This window comes from Pleurodeles waltl, chromosome 10 (assembly GCF_031143425.1).
Source record: "Pleurodeles waltl isolate 20211129_DDA chromosome 10, aPleWal1.hap1.20221129, whole genome shotgun sequence".
Lineage (NCBI taxonomy): Eukaryota > Metazoa > Chordata > Amphibia > Caudata > Salamandridae > Pleurodeles > Pleurodeles waltl.
In genome coordinates this window covers 998,298,266-998,315,877 of record NC_090449.1, presented here as the reverse complement: position 1 = coordinate 998,315,877, position 17,612 = coordinate 998,298,266, and the positions used below count along the sequence as shown (strand labels likewise).

The window sequence follows — 17,612 nt, the reverse complement described above, 5'->3', positions numbered from 1 at the left end:
AAATCAGTCAGGGTTATGTTAGAGGCAATATGTAAAGTACTTGAGCAGCACCCAAGCGGCCAGCACAAGAAAGATCAAATGCCAATTTAGAAAAAAAAAGTACAATTTAGTAGGTTATTTGACACCAAAATGGCAAAAATCCAAACAGTAGAATCAGATACATCTAGTCGCACAAGACCTGGGCAAACTGGAAAGTTATGGTCAACTGTGATGAAGTGCACTTCAGATATATGGAGTGGATTGGTCCCGGTCTTGGCTTACCTACGGGCTTAGAAGAAATTTCAAGGGAAATGCCAGAAAAAATAAACTTCAGTGAGGCAAGGCAGATAGCGGTGTTTGAGGAAGAGGCTTCATTGTCAAGGAGCCCCAGGGCGAAGTTGCAGTGAAGATTTCTATGTTAGGGCTTTGTCACTTTATTGGTAGATCCCCAACAAGATGAAGCTGCAGGCTGTAGCCAACAAGGGGTTCACCAGTGATGAGTCACTGAGCAGGATATACTGCTGCAGAGAAGAACATAGTGGGAGCTTTGTGAAGTCAGGCTGACCAGCCATGCACCTTGGGCAGATCAGCGAGCAGGTAAGTACTGGTCTCGCCTCAGTTCTAAGGGTACTTTTTTGCTGAAAAATTTATAAGTCCCTAGTTTTGATTTTAGGCTGTTTGGGCACCTTTAGCACCATGTCCAAGGGTCTAGGACTTAGAGGGGACCATTTGGAGGCTATGACTCACTTCAGGCAGGCTCCATGTGATGTTGAAGCTTTTTGTACCCCTGTAGCTCTGACGACCAGCCAACTAGCCCCTGGAGTCACTGTGATAGTCCTGGGTTCAAGCAGCAAGGAAGCCCTCCAGCAGCAGAGCAGTCCTCTGAAGTACAAAGAAGGCCTCAAACAGCAGGACAGTCCTCAGACGTGCAGGGCACGACTTCTGCATGTCATCCACAGATACAGGAGTGAAGAGTGGGACTGAGGCTCCTATTTTTATACCTGGTGCCAGCTTTGAAGTGGAAGAAATATTTGGAGTCCCCCAGAGATGGTTCTGGAATTTTCTTCCTCTCTGCTCATGTTTCACAGGTGCTAGGGGACAAAAGGCTAGTGTTCTTTATGAGTGTGCTGATGCAGCTCCTTTGAAAGATACGTAGGGCAGGAAACACCTCTGCCCCACACATCCTGGAAGAATGGCCCATCCTGCCAGCACCAAGCTCCCCTTTGTCTCACCATTTGGGACGAATACACAATGGTCAAGTGACAACTATGATACCCATGTGACCCAGGAAACAGACTTCAGGCAAATAAAATGCCAACTTTCTAAAAGTTACATTTTCAAAATTATGACTTAAAATCCAACTTCATAATTATTGAGGGGTTTAAATGACAATTCTTTTGATACCAAACATGACATTCCTATTTGTCCCAATCAAAAGTTAGCACTTATTAAATGTAATAAGATACCCCAACTTTATCCTATTTCAGTGGTAGGACTCACAGTAGTGAAAAATGAATTCTGGAGTTTTCACTACCAGAACATGTAGAACTTAACAGTACATGTTTAACTTTTTAAACACCCTGGCCTGCTGGCTGTTTAGGGTCCACGTTAGCAGTAACATATGCATTAAAAAATTTGGTTTAGGCTTTGTTAAGGTTTATGTTGCCAGGTCAAATTTGCAGCTTAAAATTGAGCACAGGCTGCAATGGCAGGCCTGAGACATTTTTAAAGGGTTACTTAAGTGGCACCAATGTAGTCTTTGGAGGACACAGTCTCTTTTTTGTTGCCTTCAATTACTGTTCAAGAAAAGCATTAAGGTATCCACTGAAGAAGCTGCTTCTTCATTGATGCTAGTGAATGTTTATTCCCCCTTTTTCAACTGATTCTGTAGCGGATGCAACAACAGGATTGCTTGGCTCATGGTACTGTTTTCCTTGCTGATGTCTTTTGTCTTAAGCGCAAAAGGAAGTAGTGTTTGTATCAGGTATTCCAGTAGCCCTCATTTGTCTACTTCCTTTGTCATTGATTAGGAAGTTATATCCTCTTTCCTTTGATTTACGTAACTGTTGGGAGACTTGTACTGCCCAAACAGGCGTTCCAGCAAGTAGTGGGTTAAATTACAACATGTTGGCTCCTCCTGCACGAGGGGCTTTTTAGATAGTGAAATAGCTCACTGAATGCTTCTCAATTGCTTCCGGGCTTTGAGCAAATGACTGAAATAAGTACATATACTTCAGAGGGTGACCAGTATGTCGCTGACTACCTTTTTTTGAGAAAGTCCTGTACAATTAAGTTGATGCAATGCGCAAGACAAAGGAATCTGAAATATCCATAGTCAGCTATAGCTTTAACTATATTAGTGCTATTGTGAATGGCACAAAATCCTTTTCTGAAAGCTCTGAGTTTAAGCCATTTCTAGATCTTGGTACTAAACCCTTCCAAGATGTTAGTAGCTGTATGCGATTGCTCCATGGTGAACATTGCGACTGTTGCATGCTACTGAATGCCGGAAAAGAATTGTTTGCAGTGAGACTGGTAGCTAGGCATTGCCTAGCTCCCTGAAAAGAGGTACAATGTGCAGGGTTGAACATGTAATCTGTTGCTTGAGAACAGATCCACATGTCCATTGTAGAGGTGGATGGACTGAACAGAACCTTGCTTCATTTGTTGCCAACCAATTGCAGCACTTCATGATGCAGGTCTGGCACAGCCATTCTGGCAAAATTTTGTTTTGGGCAGAGGGCCTCCACAAATTCTAGAAAGCCCATTCCTTCCACAAAGAAAGAGAGAGGAGGTCATGCAGTAACATTCTAGCCAGCTTCCCGTTGTTGAAACAACTTTTTTCCTGGTTCAGGTGGTACAGTGACTCCTAAGAAAACATAACCGTAAAAGTAGACTGTTTTACTTGTGGCATTACTGCCACAAGAGACCTACGGCTTCCAATAGGAGGTAGGGTGCCTGAGCACTTTGGGTGGAAGTTGTTGCATTCTGCTGTGCCTTGTGGCATGAAGAAGTTGCTGTGGGTGAGGACTATATATCATGGTGGTGGCATATAGTACAGGACTGCAGGATGCTGCTGACATCCAACTGTCCTTCCTCTTGATTGCCTTCTACTATTGCTTTAGCTGCTGGTTCTCTCTAAATACAGCAGGTATGTTATTAAGATGCTCTTCCCATAGGAGTGTGTGTTGTTTTTTTCAAATGTGACAGTTGGACTTTGGTACCATAGTGCCTAGTGCCTACCTAGTGTACCGCAATAAACTTTCTTGCTGATTACATGTAAAGAAGTCCCAAACTGGAAAGGGGCGCTTTATTATTGAACCAAAAACCTGAAGAAATAGATGTAGAGCTAGGTGACTGTGTTGTTATTTGCATGTCTGTAGGGCGTGCTGCGACTGTGATAGGGTGTTGGTGGTGGCTGCAGATTTGTGGGGTCTTGCAAACATGGGAGCTGAAGGTGTTGGTGGAACCACATGCCTCTTAGGAGGTTGAATAGAGGTGACATATATCACCTCTATGCCACTCTCCACACTGATGATCACTGGCGTGTTTTCATCATAACCACCTTCCTCATTTGGGAGGATCTCATGAACCATCCTTTTCCTTCATCTCTCATACTCAGTCTTATCACAATCCATGTCCAGATCATCAGAACAGTTATTGGAGAAAGTGGGGAGTACTCTTTATTTTCCTTGCTAGACATGGTCAAGTCAATAGAGGAAGAGCAATGTTCTTGCTCATCAGGAACCTCAACCTTGTCTTCTGAACCACTTTTGGAACATCTGTTGCTGATTCTGGCTCCTGTTGTCTACTTTCCTGAAATGATGTGCTTTGTGGTTGAGAAAATTCAATTTCCGATTTACTGCTCTGCATGACTGAATTCACAGCAGCATTAGGAGACATGGCCTTAGTTGTTGTTGATGGTGGTGATATTGGGGTAGGAGTGATCCTCCCAGGCTCTTTCTGTCCAGAGCAGGGGGTAGCATGTATGTCACATTTCCTGAAAAGGATTAAGGCTTGATGCCATTGATCGCACTGGCAGCTTGCTTCTCCTTCTCCTCCCCACAGGTCACATGTTTCATTAGAAGTAGAAGCACTTAGCAGAAGAGGACTCAGGTGTCACTGTCAGCTAATTCTTTTGCAGATTTCTGTGTCAGTACCATATGTAACATTTTCTGCATCATATGCAAGCCAAGCAACACTAAAATGTCTGTGACATGTAGGCAACCAGAAGAATCTAGCCAAAGTAACACAAGCAAAGTCATCATCATCCTCATCATCTCAAATGCTGAACAGTAGTGTACCCAAAACATACATGAACTATTTTTCACATGACAATAGTACACAGAAAATGTTAGTTTGTGGCCCTCCAGAGCTTTTGGATCCCTTTATGGCCCAGGGGGGGAAATGTAAAGAATGTACAAAAGATATAATTAATATATGAAATAATTACTGGTGCCCCACCAAGACCCAAGGAGATTCTGTGGGAGGCAGGAGGAGACAGGCTAGAATTGAAAAACAAATACATTCAATAATTGCTGGTGGCCCAGCTGGGCCTGTAGGGACTCTATGGAGGGCACGGGGAGGCAGGCAAAAATTGCAGAAAATACATTAAACAATTGCTGCCACCCTACCAGGTCCCATATTATCTCAATGGAAGGCAAGGGAAGGCAGTCAAATATTGAGAAAATAAATACAAATAACAACATTGCACTTCCATCAGCCATAAGTATAAATAAATACATCAGGAACAAATTAACAAAAATGTAATCAGCCTCTTCTATCAATGTTCCTAAACAATGGCATTTATAGGTAAACTAAGAGGATTGAAGCAAACACTGGATGCGCAAAATAGTGTAAGCTTGCTTATCCACCACATGACCGTAGAAGAAGGAGGCAAGGAAAACAAAGACAAAATGTCCATCAAACAAACACACACACACAATGGCTACATAAAAGGTCCACTGCTGCATGGCCAGCAAAGAAGGAGGCATGGAGAACAAAGAACACATGGCAGCCTATAGCAAACATACACTGGCAAAAAATGTATATATATCAAATATTTGCTGATGCCCCTCCAGGGCCCATGAGGCTTCTAATGAAAGCTGGGAGAGTCAGGCAACATTTTTAAAACTAATGAAAATAACATTATACTACAGTCAGCCACCAGGACAAATAAATATATCAGGGAAAAAAAATAAAAAAAAGAACACAAATATTGTATGTCACTTCTATCAATGTTCTTAGAAAATGGCTCTTAAAAGTTAAAAAAGGGATTTGTGGTGTTGGGCGTAGCATTAAGGACATACAAGACAACTTGGGGTTTGAGGTTTGTGAAAGATGGGTATTTTATTGGTAATTCACAAGTCCTCTCTATCAGTCCATGAGTCTCTCTCTTTCAGTGTAATAATCTTTTCTTTCCTCTTCTCTCTTTCAGGTCTTCTGGAGTCCCACCGAAGATCTCGTGGTGGAATGGCATCGTCAGGAAAGCCGGGGAAGAAAAGAAGGTAAGTCGTAACTCTGGATTGGCTTCTTGGACTGTTTTAGTAGGGTGAGAGGGGTTGGAGATAGAATATGGTGAAATAGTAAGAAAAAGGGTCTATTGGGAGAGGGGGGTAACCCGATAGTGCAAACACCTTAGTGTGCTATATCCCTATGGAGGACATGTCAAACTCACATCACCCGTGTGATAAAGGTATGTGTGGATATTAGTGAAGAGGGGTCAAGCTTAGCAAATAGTTCTCTTATTCTTCAAATAAGCCACAACAACTGCAAATAAGGCAATCAGGTATGAGAAAATAATTATATGACAATTTCAGCCAGTTATTCCCATTTTAGTCCCTTCCCTTCCTCCCTCTTCCTCCTTTACCCTTTTTCCTCCCTCTCTCTCCCTCCTCCTTCCCCACCAAAGCGTTTATCCTGCTTTGTAAGCAGGACCGTACTTGCTGGAGCCACGCCCCTCCAGGGACGTGGCGGAGTCTCTGCGTTTCTGGGCTTCCTTGCCCTCCGTCGAGATTTTGTCCGGGAGTCAGCTGTTCCGGGCAGCTCCGCTCCTCAGGTGGTCCTTCGCTCTGTCTCTCCCCTGTCTCTGCGTCCTCCCGCTCTGTTTTCTCTTCTGTTCCCGCATCGTCCTCTTCTGACTTCTCCTCTGCTCTCGCGTCATCCTCTCCACGCCGCGGACGTTCCGTGGGGTTTTGAACTATGGGAATACGGATATCCGGATTCACGAGGGGTGTGTTTTCCTGTCCCGCTCCTGCAGTGCCCCCGGGGTATCAGGCTGCCTGGAGGCCGCCATTGTCAGTAGCCAGGTGTTCCGGCACCCGGCTACAGGATTGAAGGCAGCTCATCCACCACAAATCCACTGAAGAATTATAGATAGAAAACAAAGACAAAATAGCTGTCAAACACACATGCCCCCCCCACACACACACACACATGATACACACATACACTCTCTCTAATTGGCTTCACAAAATGGTAGTCTCCAAATGGCCAGCATAGGAGGCATTGAGTACAAAGACTTCATGGCCAACCCCACCCCTCCACACACATACACACAAAATCACAAACACACTGACTACACAAAATGATCACCACCTCATGACCAGCAAAGAAGAGGTAGGGAGAACAAAGGACATATTGCAGTCTATGGCAAATACACACTGGCTACACAAAATGATCAACACCACATGGCTAGTGACAAAAAGACACGGAGAACAAAATACACAAAGGGAGTCTATTTCAAAAGTACACACTGGCTACACAAAATGGCCACTGCTGCGTTGCCAGCAAAAAAGAGGCATGAAGAGTGAGGAGGACAGTTGCTCTGCCCTGCCCTACCTGGAGCAGCTTTCCTCCTTAGAAAAAAACATGTTGTAGTATTGCATTGAAAGGATTGCAAAGATATTATTTACCCAAAGTGTCTTGGCCCACACATGCAAATGCCCCTTATACACCAAGATGAAATCAGCAATGCCGAAAACGGAAATTAAGTTAATTTTAAAAATTCCCAAACCACACTATCAATCATGCCATACATACACAAACTCACAAAAAATGGTGGGCAAGAAGACGTTTCAGGAGCCACTCCAACCCTAGCTAGCAACAGGAACACACAGACAAAAAATTCAAATAATTTCCTATTTGCATTGAATTCAAAGACATCCACAACCCCTAATTGTTTTGGAAAAAAAATAGCGCAGCAGCAGTAAGAATGTGAACAATATGTAAAAAATTACACCCAAGGCAAAGTGCAGGGCAGACTAGGCCTAGCACTGTAAAATAACAACATCAGAGAAAAATCAGTACAAAATTCACAAACCCCACACACGGAAATGGTGAAAAAGTATATTTCACCATAGGCCACTATCTTCAAGAAAGATGCAAACATTTCCCTGAAAAAAAAATCCCTCATGCACCCCCTCAAGCTCAAAATCTGGCCACCCACCAACAAAGATACAAAATTAAAAATATATATATATATATATATACTGGTGCATGTCCTCCCTAAAGCCTAAATCAAAGCACTTTTTCGAAAGTGCTGCACTGAACTGGATTTTTCCCAAAAAGTTAAGACTGAAGTGGTGTAGATACATAATAGTCTGCAGAGAAAGGGAAAGAGTGATGCTTGCCTTTCAAAATCAAAGCGCAAAGTGATCAAGGGCTGGACAAAGCAGAGGGAGAAGTCTTCAGGACAGGAAGATGAAGTTGCTACTGTATGCAAAGTAGACTTCCAGTCTCTATGACACTTCCTGTTTAAAAAAAATAAAATGAATAAATAATGCATTTGGCACAAAAACAAATCCCATCAAATTCTTCAAGTAAAATATCAACTCAAAAATGAATACAGAGCTGATTTTCTGGCCACTCAAGTGAAAAAAGTCTACTCAAAACTCTGACCAGCAACCACACTAGTTAAAATAGTACTGCTGCTTGCATTTAAAACAACAGTTGCACATGCTGATCAGTTTGCCAAAAGATGAATCTGACGGTTCACACAATTGCATTGTTTCAGTGCTTCTCGTGGTCCAATTCTCCCCAAATGGGAGACTCAGTTATGTGAAGTGGTGTTTAGGTGGTAAAATTGGTAATTACGTGTCACAAGAGTAATGCAGGATTACAACATTACTCCAATTACTCCAGAGTAAATAAAAATACACCCAGGCCCATGAAAAAAAATGCCACACATATTCTTGAAGTGAGCAGAATGGTACACACTATTTTAAGAATGCATGCAGTCATACTGTGATTCGACCTGCCTGTGAGTCAGCTACACAGTATACATTTTACAACAATAGATGCCTCAGAATTTTCAGTGACCTTTTGGAAATAAATACATCCACTTGTTAAGTCTCCAGTTTTTACAGAAATTGTCTATAGCACTACATGACAACTCTTTCACATCAGCATGTACACAGACATCCACAGAAGGATACGTATGCAACCCACACTAGCTACACTCAGGGCATTATTAAGAGTTTGTTGGGTGGCAGAGGCTGCCAGCCAAACTTTTTGGGTCAGAAAACAGCCATTCCAGTTTTTCGCCCAGTGGCCCTATTAAGAGTTTCCCACTGGGCCAGCGGGCGGAAACAGCATTTCCGCCCGTTGGCCCAGCGGGAAAGAGGCCTCAACATTGTTGCCGGCTCGTAATTGAGCTGGCGGCAATGTTGCGGTGCGACTGGTGCAATAGCACCCGTCGCGCTTTTCACTGCCTGTAATTCAGGCAGGGGAAAGCATGACGGGGCTGTCCATGGGGGCCCCTGCACTGCCCATGCCAAGTGCATGGGTAATGCAGGGCCCCAAGCACCCCATCTCGGCCAGCCTTTGCATGGCGGTGAAGAGGGGACTCCTAATCCCCAGCTGTTTACACTGCTGCCCTGGCAGATTAAGATCTCCAGCACCGCCAGGCTGTTAACCGGCAGCAACCTGGCAGTGCCAGTGGTCCAATGACGTAATATGGCGGTCAGACCACCACTTTGGTGGCGGTCCAACCACTACCACGAGTGTGGCAGCCTGAAGGCCGCCACACTCGTAATAAGGCCCTCAGTCTTTATATCACTTTAATGAAGTATAACTTGAACTTAAAACTGCACTGTTAGCTAGATAGTGCACAACATAACTGTTACCATACTGAATGAGACTTGTTTCCAGTTATTACACAGTTTCAGTTTACCAAGCAGTAGTTTGGATGATGTAATCAGTGATCTGTGATGTTCATAACAATATCATTTGAGATGTCATCACTGAAGTCATCTAACATGTCATTAGTGAGGTAATATGTGAGGTCATAAGCAGGGCATGGTGTGTGCACAAGATATAGTAAACTCAGTAAATGATAACTGGTGATTTTCATTTTTTTGTTTTGTTTTTAAATGTTAGTTTTGTATATTATTTCAACACGGAAGTGTAATGTCTCTGTGATGTTTGTTTATTTCAGTGAATACATATAGGTATAATAATTTTGTACATGAGCTACCACATTTACATTGAATGTGTAATATACAGCAGACATTTGCAAAATAAGTCTGACCTGGGAGTGAGAGCGTCAAAAATGCTGCCTCACAATTCTGCCCACTGCATCTCCCCCAGGCTTTTGATTAACGGGGCTCCATCTTTCCAGGCAATATCATGTTTTTCAATTATCACAGCAGACCTGTGCCCTTCATCGTTTTGAGAAGTAGTTTGCCGTTTTAAACCAGTTGAGTTACAAAAAGCCTTTCTTTGTTTGTTAGTGTCCTTTTTATCAGAGGTAAAGTCCCATAACTAATGTCTCTCACTGGATTATAAACTGGAAACATCGACCTCCTATCTCTGTTAACCTTTGGCAATGCTTGAGAGTGACTCTCTGCTCGTGAAACAGCCATCTAATGGTAATCTATAATCCTTTTAATGTGCTCTGCTGTCTGGATTGATCTATTGCCTCCTGACCCCGGAGTGCCCACAGCTATATTAATCCTATTATTCACAGGTTCCAAAAGAACGCTTTAATGAGTGTTGAAAGGCTTGTGTAGGACATGTATTACCCTTATAGAGGCAACTCTTGTAATTGACCTCATTAGGCAGCAATCTGCCCTTTTGTGTAGTTTTATAAATGATGCAATTTACAAGGATGCTCTTACCCATTAACTTTATTAACAATATTGCCTATTTACCACTGTTTTATACAATAATACGTTTTTCTAATGCCAATGCGTTCTGGCTACCTTCTATTTTATTAGGTAAACCCTAATTTGAAAAAAAGCATGATCATTCGGAAGATCCGAATAAAATATACAGTTTTGATGAGGAATGAAATCTGCTTTTAAAAGAATTAAACAGATGATATTTAAATGCAAAATCTTCTGAAACAAATTCGTGACATAAGTGCAGTTACAACAGGGGTTTGCAAATACTGGCCTGAAATAGACCTTGTGACTTTGGGTTTGGGACTATTTTGCTAAGAGTCACAGGCTAGATAGCAGCATTTAACAGTGTTCACAGGGATAAACCAACTTCTTGACAAAAACAACACCCAAAAAAGGGCACTTGGGACCTCATTCTGTGGTTACTGGCCGAAGTAGGATTACCAGATCTATAGAAACTCTGCAAAGCAGCAGTGTTTCACCCAGTGGTGTCTCTGAATGGAATACCACAGGAAAATTAAGAATTTATGGGGACATCAGGAATGGATTAACTGATTCCATTGGTAAATCCTCCTTTCTCAAGGGAGGCTCTTGGTCCTACTTCAAACCCCCAGTACTCCACTCCCTAGAATTATAGAGGTCCCTCACATCGGTACCTTCGGGGGGTGTCAGGTTTTTGGAATACAGACATGCTGGAAGAAATGCTGTAGAAATGCTGTCCCTGAACTCTTATGAGGACAATTAACAGTATTCAGCCACGCAGTGTAATAATTAACGGAAAAGTCACAACTGGAATGAGAGACCAACCCACCAAGGAAATGAGAGACAAACATAGGGCTTAATTATGAGTTAGGCGGTATGACTCCCCGAACTCCAATACGGCAGTGGGGAGGCGGCCGTCAAGTCGTTGGCCTCACTAACATTGGTGTTTCCTCTGGGCTGACCGGCAGAAACAGTGCAACAGCATTGGCCTCGGCTCTCCAATGCCACCGTGCACAGCACCCTCGGAATGCACAACTGTAAAGGCAGACAGTGTGCATTCCAAGGGTGCTGGCAGAGGGGCCCCTGCACTGCCCACAACATGGTCTTGGGCAGCGCAGGGGCCCTCCTGCAGCCCCATCTCTTCCTTTCCACTAGCCTTTTTATGGTGGGGTCCTAGCCATGAAAAGGTTGGCGGAAAGGAAAGTTGTGATCAGCATGGCAGTGCCGAACTTGGCACTGCCTTGGCTGACCACTACTTTCACTGCTGCCAACCCGTCAGGGTCTCTGATCCTGGCAGTGGTGGCGGTCTCCTGGTGGACTGACTGCCAGGGTCGTAATCTAGCAGTTGGGCTGCCAGGGATGAGACGGTTGAACCGTCACAGTGGGTACGATGGTCTTATGGACCGCCGTACTCGTAATTAGGCCCATAGTCTATGCAGATGGGGAGCAATGGTGGCAAACCTTGTTGGAGGGACTTTGGTAAGCCACTGAACCAGCTATTAGATTAATTGAACACCACAGGTGAGTGCATAACTCTGCCGTGGCCAGTTCCAAGCCCAGCTGCAAAAGTAGGTGGGTTATACCTTGGGCTAACTACCCCACCATGCAAAAAATTCCTAGATACAGAAATGTCAACCAAAATACCAAGGGTCATATGTACAAAAATTAGCAACATGCAAATTGGTCGCAGAGTGGTTTGTGAATGGGAAAATGGCTTTTTACAAATGTAGTAAAGTCATTTACAAATCAAAAATTGCGATGCAAACATTTTGCGAGTCAGTATATTTTGCGATCTAAAACCTCAAATCCCAATTAAGAAATCCCTAATTGCCATTCGCAAATGGTATGTGAGAGGCAGTCGCAAACTAAGACAAGATGCAAAAAGACATGCTTGCACATGCAATTTAAAACCAATTCGAACCAGTTGGTAACTGGGTGGAAAGTATAAAAGCAGGCCCAGAAGGCATTAGGGGTTTCCACAATGACTACTCTGTACATCATTGCATGGAGGATGTGAATACTGGCTGTTCAGCAGAGGAATAGATGGAGACAAAAGAGGATTTTCAGAGTCAGGCTGACCATTTTTCAACAAATAGAAGAAGAAATACATGACAAATACAGGATAAGTAGCAATGTCATATTGGAGTTTATTGCCCTCCTACAGCCACATCTAGAAAGCAGTACCATGCGCAGCAGTTCTAGCCCCACTCATATTCAGGTGTTGTGCTTGTTAGACCCATTGTCCTCTGGCAGTTATCAGGGTGTGATTGCTGTTGCAGGAGGGGGGTCTCAATGTGTGCTTTCACATTTCCTCCATGCATTCCTAGATGCCATGCTGCTCTATATCCACCCCCACATATACCTACGCAGGAATGCCCAGGAAATGCAAATCAATATATTGCAATTTTAGATGATTGCCAATTTTCCTGATGTCATAGGGTATATAGATGAGAGACGTATTCCCATATTTCATTTATCCTATCTCTGATATCTGAGCAGGAACAGGAAAGATACACATTCCCTCAATGTTCAAGTGGTATATAATGCACTCCATATAAAAACTGATGCTGTGCCACAATATCCAGGAAGCACCTATTACTCCTTCATGTTTAGGTACAGTGGAACATACAGAGAGCTGGAAAGAGGGGAGTTGGATGATGGATTTTTATTAGGTAATGAAAAGAAATGTAAATACAGATATGTTTTGGTGTTTTCTGGCAAATTGTTTTGTAGCCTCACATTCATGTATGTTTTCAAGGTGATAGTGTGTATTACCTATGTCAATGGATTCTCACACCATACCTTTCTCCCACCTCCCAAAATGAGCAGCAATAAAACATTGTACATTGTTGCACCAGGAGTGTAATTGAGCAGACATTTGACCTACTGAAACGTGTTTCCGATCCCTATACAAGACTGGAAGTGAATTACAATATGTCCCAGAAATGGCATGTAAGTTAGTAGCAATGTGCACCATCCTACACAATATTGGCACCAGGAGAGGCTTACACATCGAGGTTTTCGTGGGATGAAAATCGTGGGCCACCTGTTCAGCAGCCTACAGATGAGAGGCTCAGGACCCACATTGCCTCACATTACTTTGGGACGTGAGTCAATAATAAAAATGCACTGTGCATGTTCATGAAACAAAGAAATATGTTGATGCCTGTTAACAAAATTTCCCAGCTGCTGGAGTCTCATTGACCTGGCATCTTTAGTGGACACACTGCTAATGCTAGATTGGTCCCCACTATCCTAAACATCTCTAGCTGTACCACCTGCAATGTGGTCAGTCTGTATTGCCTCAACTGCAGATGTTATTTGTTGTAACACCCGAGACTTTGCCACTCTTGCTGCACTGTCTTTTTCTCTGTTTTTGACTGAAGTCACTGTATGCAAATTGGTCACACAACTTCTCTAGAGCAGCTATCATGCTGTCCATCTTTATTCCATTTGTTTTTGGTTTTCGGCTAACTGTCTGAAACAATTTCCAAATCCTAATGAGATATTTTGTTGAATGCTCTGCCAATTCCTATTCATATGCTTCATTTGTATTTGTTGCAGGCAATGAATGTTTAACATTGGCTTTACAGCCTTCCGAACACCTGTGTGTCCTTTGGTAATTGTGGATTAGATGGCAGTGTTTATGGCACAGGGCTTGGTCTACGTCTTTGTGGACCATGTCCCAAAATATGTAGATTGTGTGGTCTCATTACAGGTGAAATTGCAGGACTCAGATGTGGTTGGCCCTCACCCTACTCTTGTGATGCAGGCTGAGGTGAAACACAGTGCTTGTGGTGTGCCATGTGATGTGGAGGCTCCACTGTAGGTGTCAATTGTCTCCTCTTCCTCATCCATGCTAGTTGTCTCACCTCCCTGTGACTCTGTCCCTTCTGTGTGATGTGCACCTTCATTTGTGGTGTAGAAAAAACTTATAATCATTTCTTTTCTGTATGAATTTAATATATCTAACATACCTTTGTTGTTTAGTCACAATAAACTTGTACAAAAGAATCACTAGGCTTAATTTACTACATGCTCCATGATGCACTGGTATGACTACAATCAGTGCTACGTTTTTAGATTTGCAACACAATTTTTAAAATGCAATGGGGATGCTGAACATACTTGGTTGAATCCTGAAGTTAGGTGTCTTTTTGGCCAAATCCACCAACTGCCTCTGCTTCAAGGGTGCCTTGCACTGGTGTTTCGATGACTGTAGCTGAAGTTACTCTGGAAGATACTCCCGTGTAACATGACTCTCCTCCAGGTGTGAAGCTACCTTTTCTTTGGTCTTCGACCTGAGGTTGTACCATCTTTTTCTGATTTCCTCAATAAAGTGCTGTATGACTGTGACTGCATTTATTTTGGCCTTCATATCAACCCAGATCTTTTTTTATGCCTCAGTGACAGTCTTTGAGGCTGTCCCAAACAGAAATCTTGATGATTTCAGCATGCCTCCATTAGGATCTCATTCTCCTTCTCAGACAGTTTCAATTTTCTTTGTGCCTCCTGCCTTCTTATCTCCTTCCTGACTTGCCATTGGTTTATTTTTTGTGGGGTCCCTCTAAGCCACCAAGCAAGCAGATATGACAGATGTTAGCAGCACCTCCTCTCTCTCTCTCTTCAATAATAAGCACTTCCTGGTTCTGGTGTTTGACCCTCAGGGTGAAACACCAGAACCAGAAAGTGATTCTCTGTGTATATGATTGCGCTCACAATCTGTGACCGCAGTTAAAATTTTGGAAATCCCAAAATCCAATCTCAAAAATTGTAACTCGCATGAATTGTGATTTGTGAAGTGCGTCACTAAAAAATAAGTACATACCAATTTATGATTACCTAATTGCAATTCACAATAAATCTCAAATAGATGATTCTCCTTTACAGAGAGCTATGACTCATTGTGGTGAAAGCTAGAGATCCCTATAAGCCTCAAAGCTTATCTACCTGCTTTTCGCCAAGACAATCACCATCGGGGCATGGAACGTGAGGGCCATGTATGAGACAGGCAAGACAGTTCAAATGGCAGCGAAGATGAAAATATACACCCTCGTCCTGCTTGACATCAGTGAGACCAGATGGGCACAGTAAGGACAGAAAAGACTGACTCTAGGCAGTAGGAATGCTGCTGTATTTTGAACAATAAGAAGAGAACACCCCCACACTCAGGGGGTATCACAGATACTTTTGCCAGCAGTCAATACAGCTCTGTTTGGATGGGAAGCCCACGGTCTCAGAATCATCACAGCTACCTTCTACACAAAGAAAAAGCATATCAACATAAATGTAATCCTGTGCTATGCAGCTACAAATTCAGCAAAGAAGACAGGGGGAAAAAAAGAGTTCTACAAAAGAGTCCAGTCCATCCTGTGGAAATGCTTCAGAGAGACATCAGCATACTGATAGGAAACCTCAATGCCAAGACTGGAAGTGACAACACTGGGTATGAAGAAGTCATTGGCAACCATCGCCTTGGCGACATGAACAAGAATGGTAAAGGACTTACAGATCTCTGTGCCCTGAACAGTCTGGTGATATGTTGTAGTGTATTCCCCCACAAAAGAATACACAAGCAATGTGGGTAGTACCAGACCATTCAACAGAGAATCGGATCAACCATGTCTGCATTCCCAAGAAGTTCCAAAGGTCCCTGCAGGATGTGAGAGTGATGAGAGCAGTGGACATGGCATCAAACCATCACCTTCTCATGGTCAGACTAAAGCTTAAGCTGTAGAAAGCATGGATGCAACCAACAATCTAACACCAGTGATATAACACCAACCTCCTCAAAGATGCACAGAAATGGAGTGAATACTCAGTCACCCTCAGTAACAAGTCCTGCAAGAACTAGAAGACAGACAACAGAGATCCGGTTGATTAGCAGTATGTGAAGATCAATGAAATAGTGACATCAACCAGCCAGGAGGTACTGGGTCCCCCTAAACACCAGCATAAAGAGTGGATCGCCATTGAGACTCTCTGCAAAATCCAAGCGAGAATGGAAAAGAAAGCAGCAGTCAACACTAACCAAACCAGAGCAGAAAAACCAAAAGCTCAAGGTAAATGCACAAAGAAAGGAAAGAAAAGTTTGAGAGCAGACAAGCAAAAAATCATCAATGGTCTTGCCAAAGAAGCCCAGAAAGCAGAAAGCCGAAAGCCATGTAAACTAGAGAGAACTGATATAACAAGGAAACCATCTGGCAGATACAGCAAGCCATGAAGACCTGTTAAAGACAAAGCTGGAAAGACAATTATGGGTAGAAAAAAGGCCAATAACATAGAGTGTGTGGAGCACTTTGAAAAACTGCCAGCCAGTGTTGCAATCTCCACCAGACAACAAGCCAGCTGCCAAGACTTGCCAATCGACTGCCGCAGACCAACCAATAAAGAAATATGGCCAACCAAGAAAGAAATATGGCAGGCCATGTCAACATCAGGACAGTGCGTGCTTTACGGGCGACGTAATGCTAAAAGCCAATCCATATGTCATGTAATATTTTATGCATTATGTGTTAATACAGTATGTTCACGTTTTGCATTGCAGAGATTCGTATTGAAACATCATTAATACTGTTTGCAATGCATTGCTCATTTTCAAGACTTTGCTGTAGGATTACAGGGTGCGGTTAGGGTGTGGTCCCTATTCTAAGGCTTTCTAGAATCCTTTCCTGCAGCCTAGCTGGGTTTGGCACGTGGGTGGGGCCTGGGTCTATTTAAGGGACCCAGCCCAGCTCCACGTGCTCACTATTCAGAGTTCCTGATGCAGAGCAGCAGCATTTTCCTGAGCTCCTATTACGAAGGCCTACCTAGGATTTCCAGGCCCTGTCCTCATTTCCTTGGTGATCTTCAAGAAGGGCGGTAAGGCAGAGGTCGGGTTAATCGTATTGTGGCATTTAAACCTTGATGGTTGAATCGGCAGCAGTGTGCACGATTCATTCTTGGCATTTAACTCTTGCAGTTCGGATCGACAGTGTGCGCGATTATATCCTGGCATTTAAAACTTGATGGTTGAATCGGCAACAGTGTGCACAATTCATTCTTGGCATTTAACTCTTGCAGTCCGGATCGGCAGTGTGCGCGATCATATTCTGGCAATTAAAACTTGATGGTTGAATCGGCAGCAGTATGCACAATTCATTCTTTGGCATTTAACACTGGCAGTTCGGATCGGCAGTGTGCGCGATCATATCCTGGCATTTAAACCTTGATGGTTGAATCAGTAACAGTGTGCACAATTCATTCTTGGCATTTACCTCTCACAGTTCGGATCGGCAGTGTGAGCGATCATATCTTGGCATTTAAACCTTGATGGTTGAATCGGCAGCAGTGTGCGCAATTCATTCTTGGCATTTAACGCTTGAAGTTCAGATCGGCAGTGTGTGCGATCACGTTTTGACATTTGAACTTTGATGGTCGAATCGGCATCAGTGCGTGCGATTCATTCTTGGCAACTGAAACTTGCATTTCAGAACGGCAAAGTGCGCGATGGTATTTTGACATTTAAATCCTGATGATTGAATCAATGAT

The 17,612-nt window shown here is 43.2% G+C and overlaps 1 pseudogene; it reads left to right on the top strand.

Moving 5' to 3' along the window:
* The first annotated feature begins 675 nt into the window (after positions 1 to 675).
* Positions 676 to 17,191, top strand: LOC138262467 (craniofacial development protein 2-like; annotated as a pseudogene).
* Positions 17,192 to 17,612: the final 421 nt, after the last annotated feature.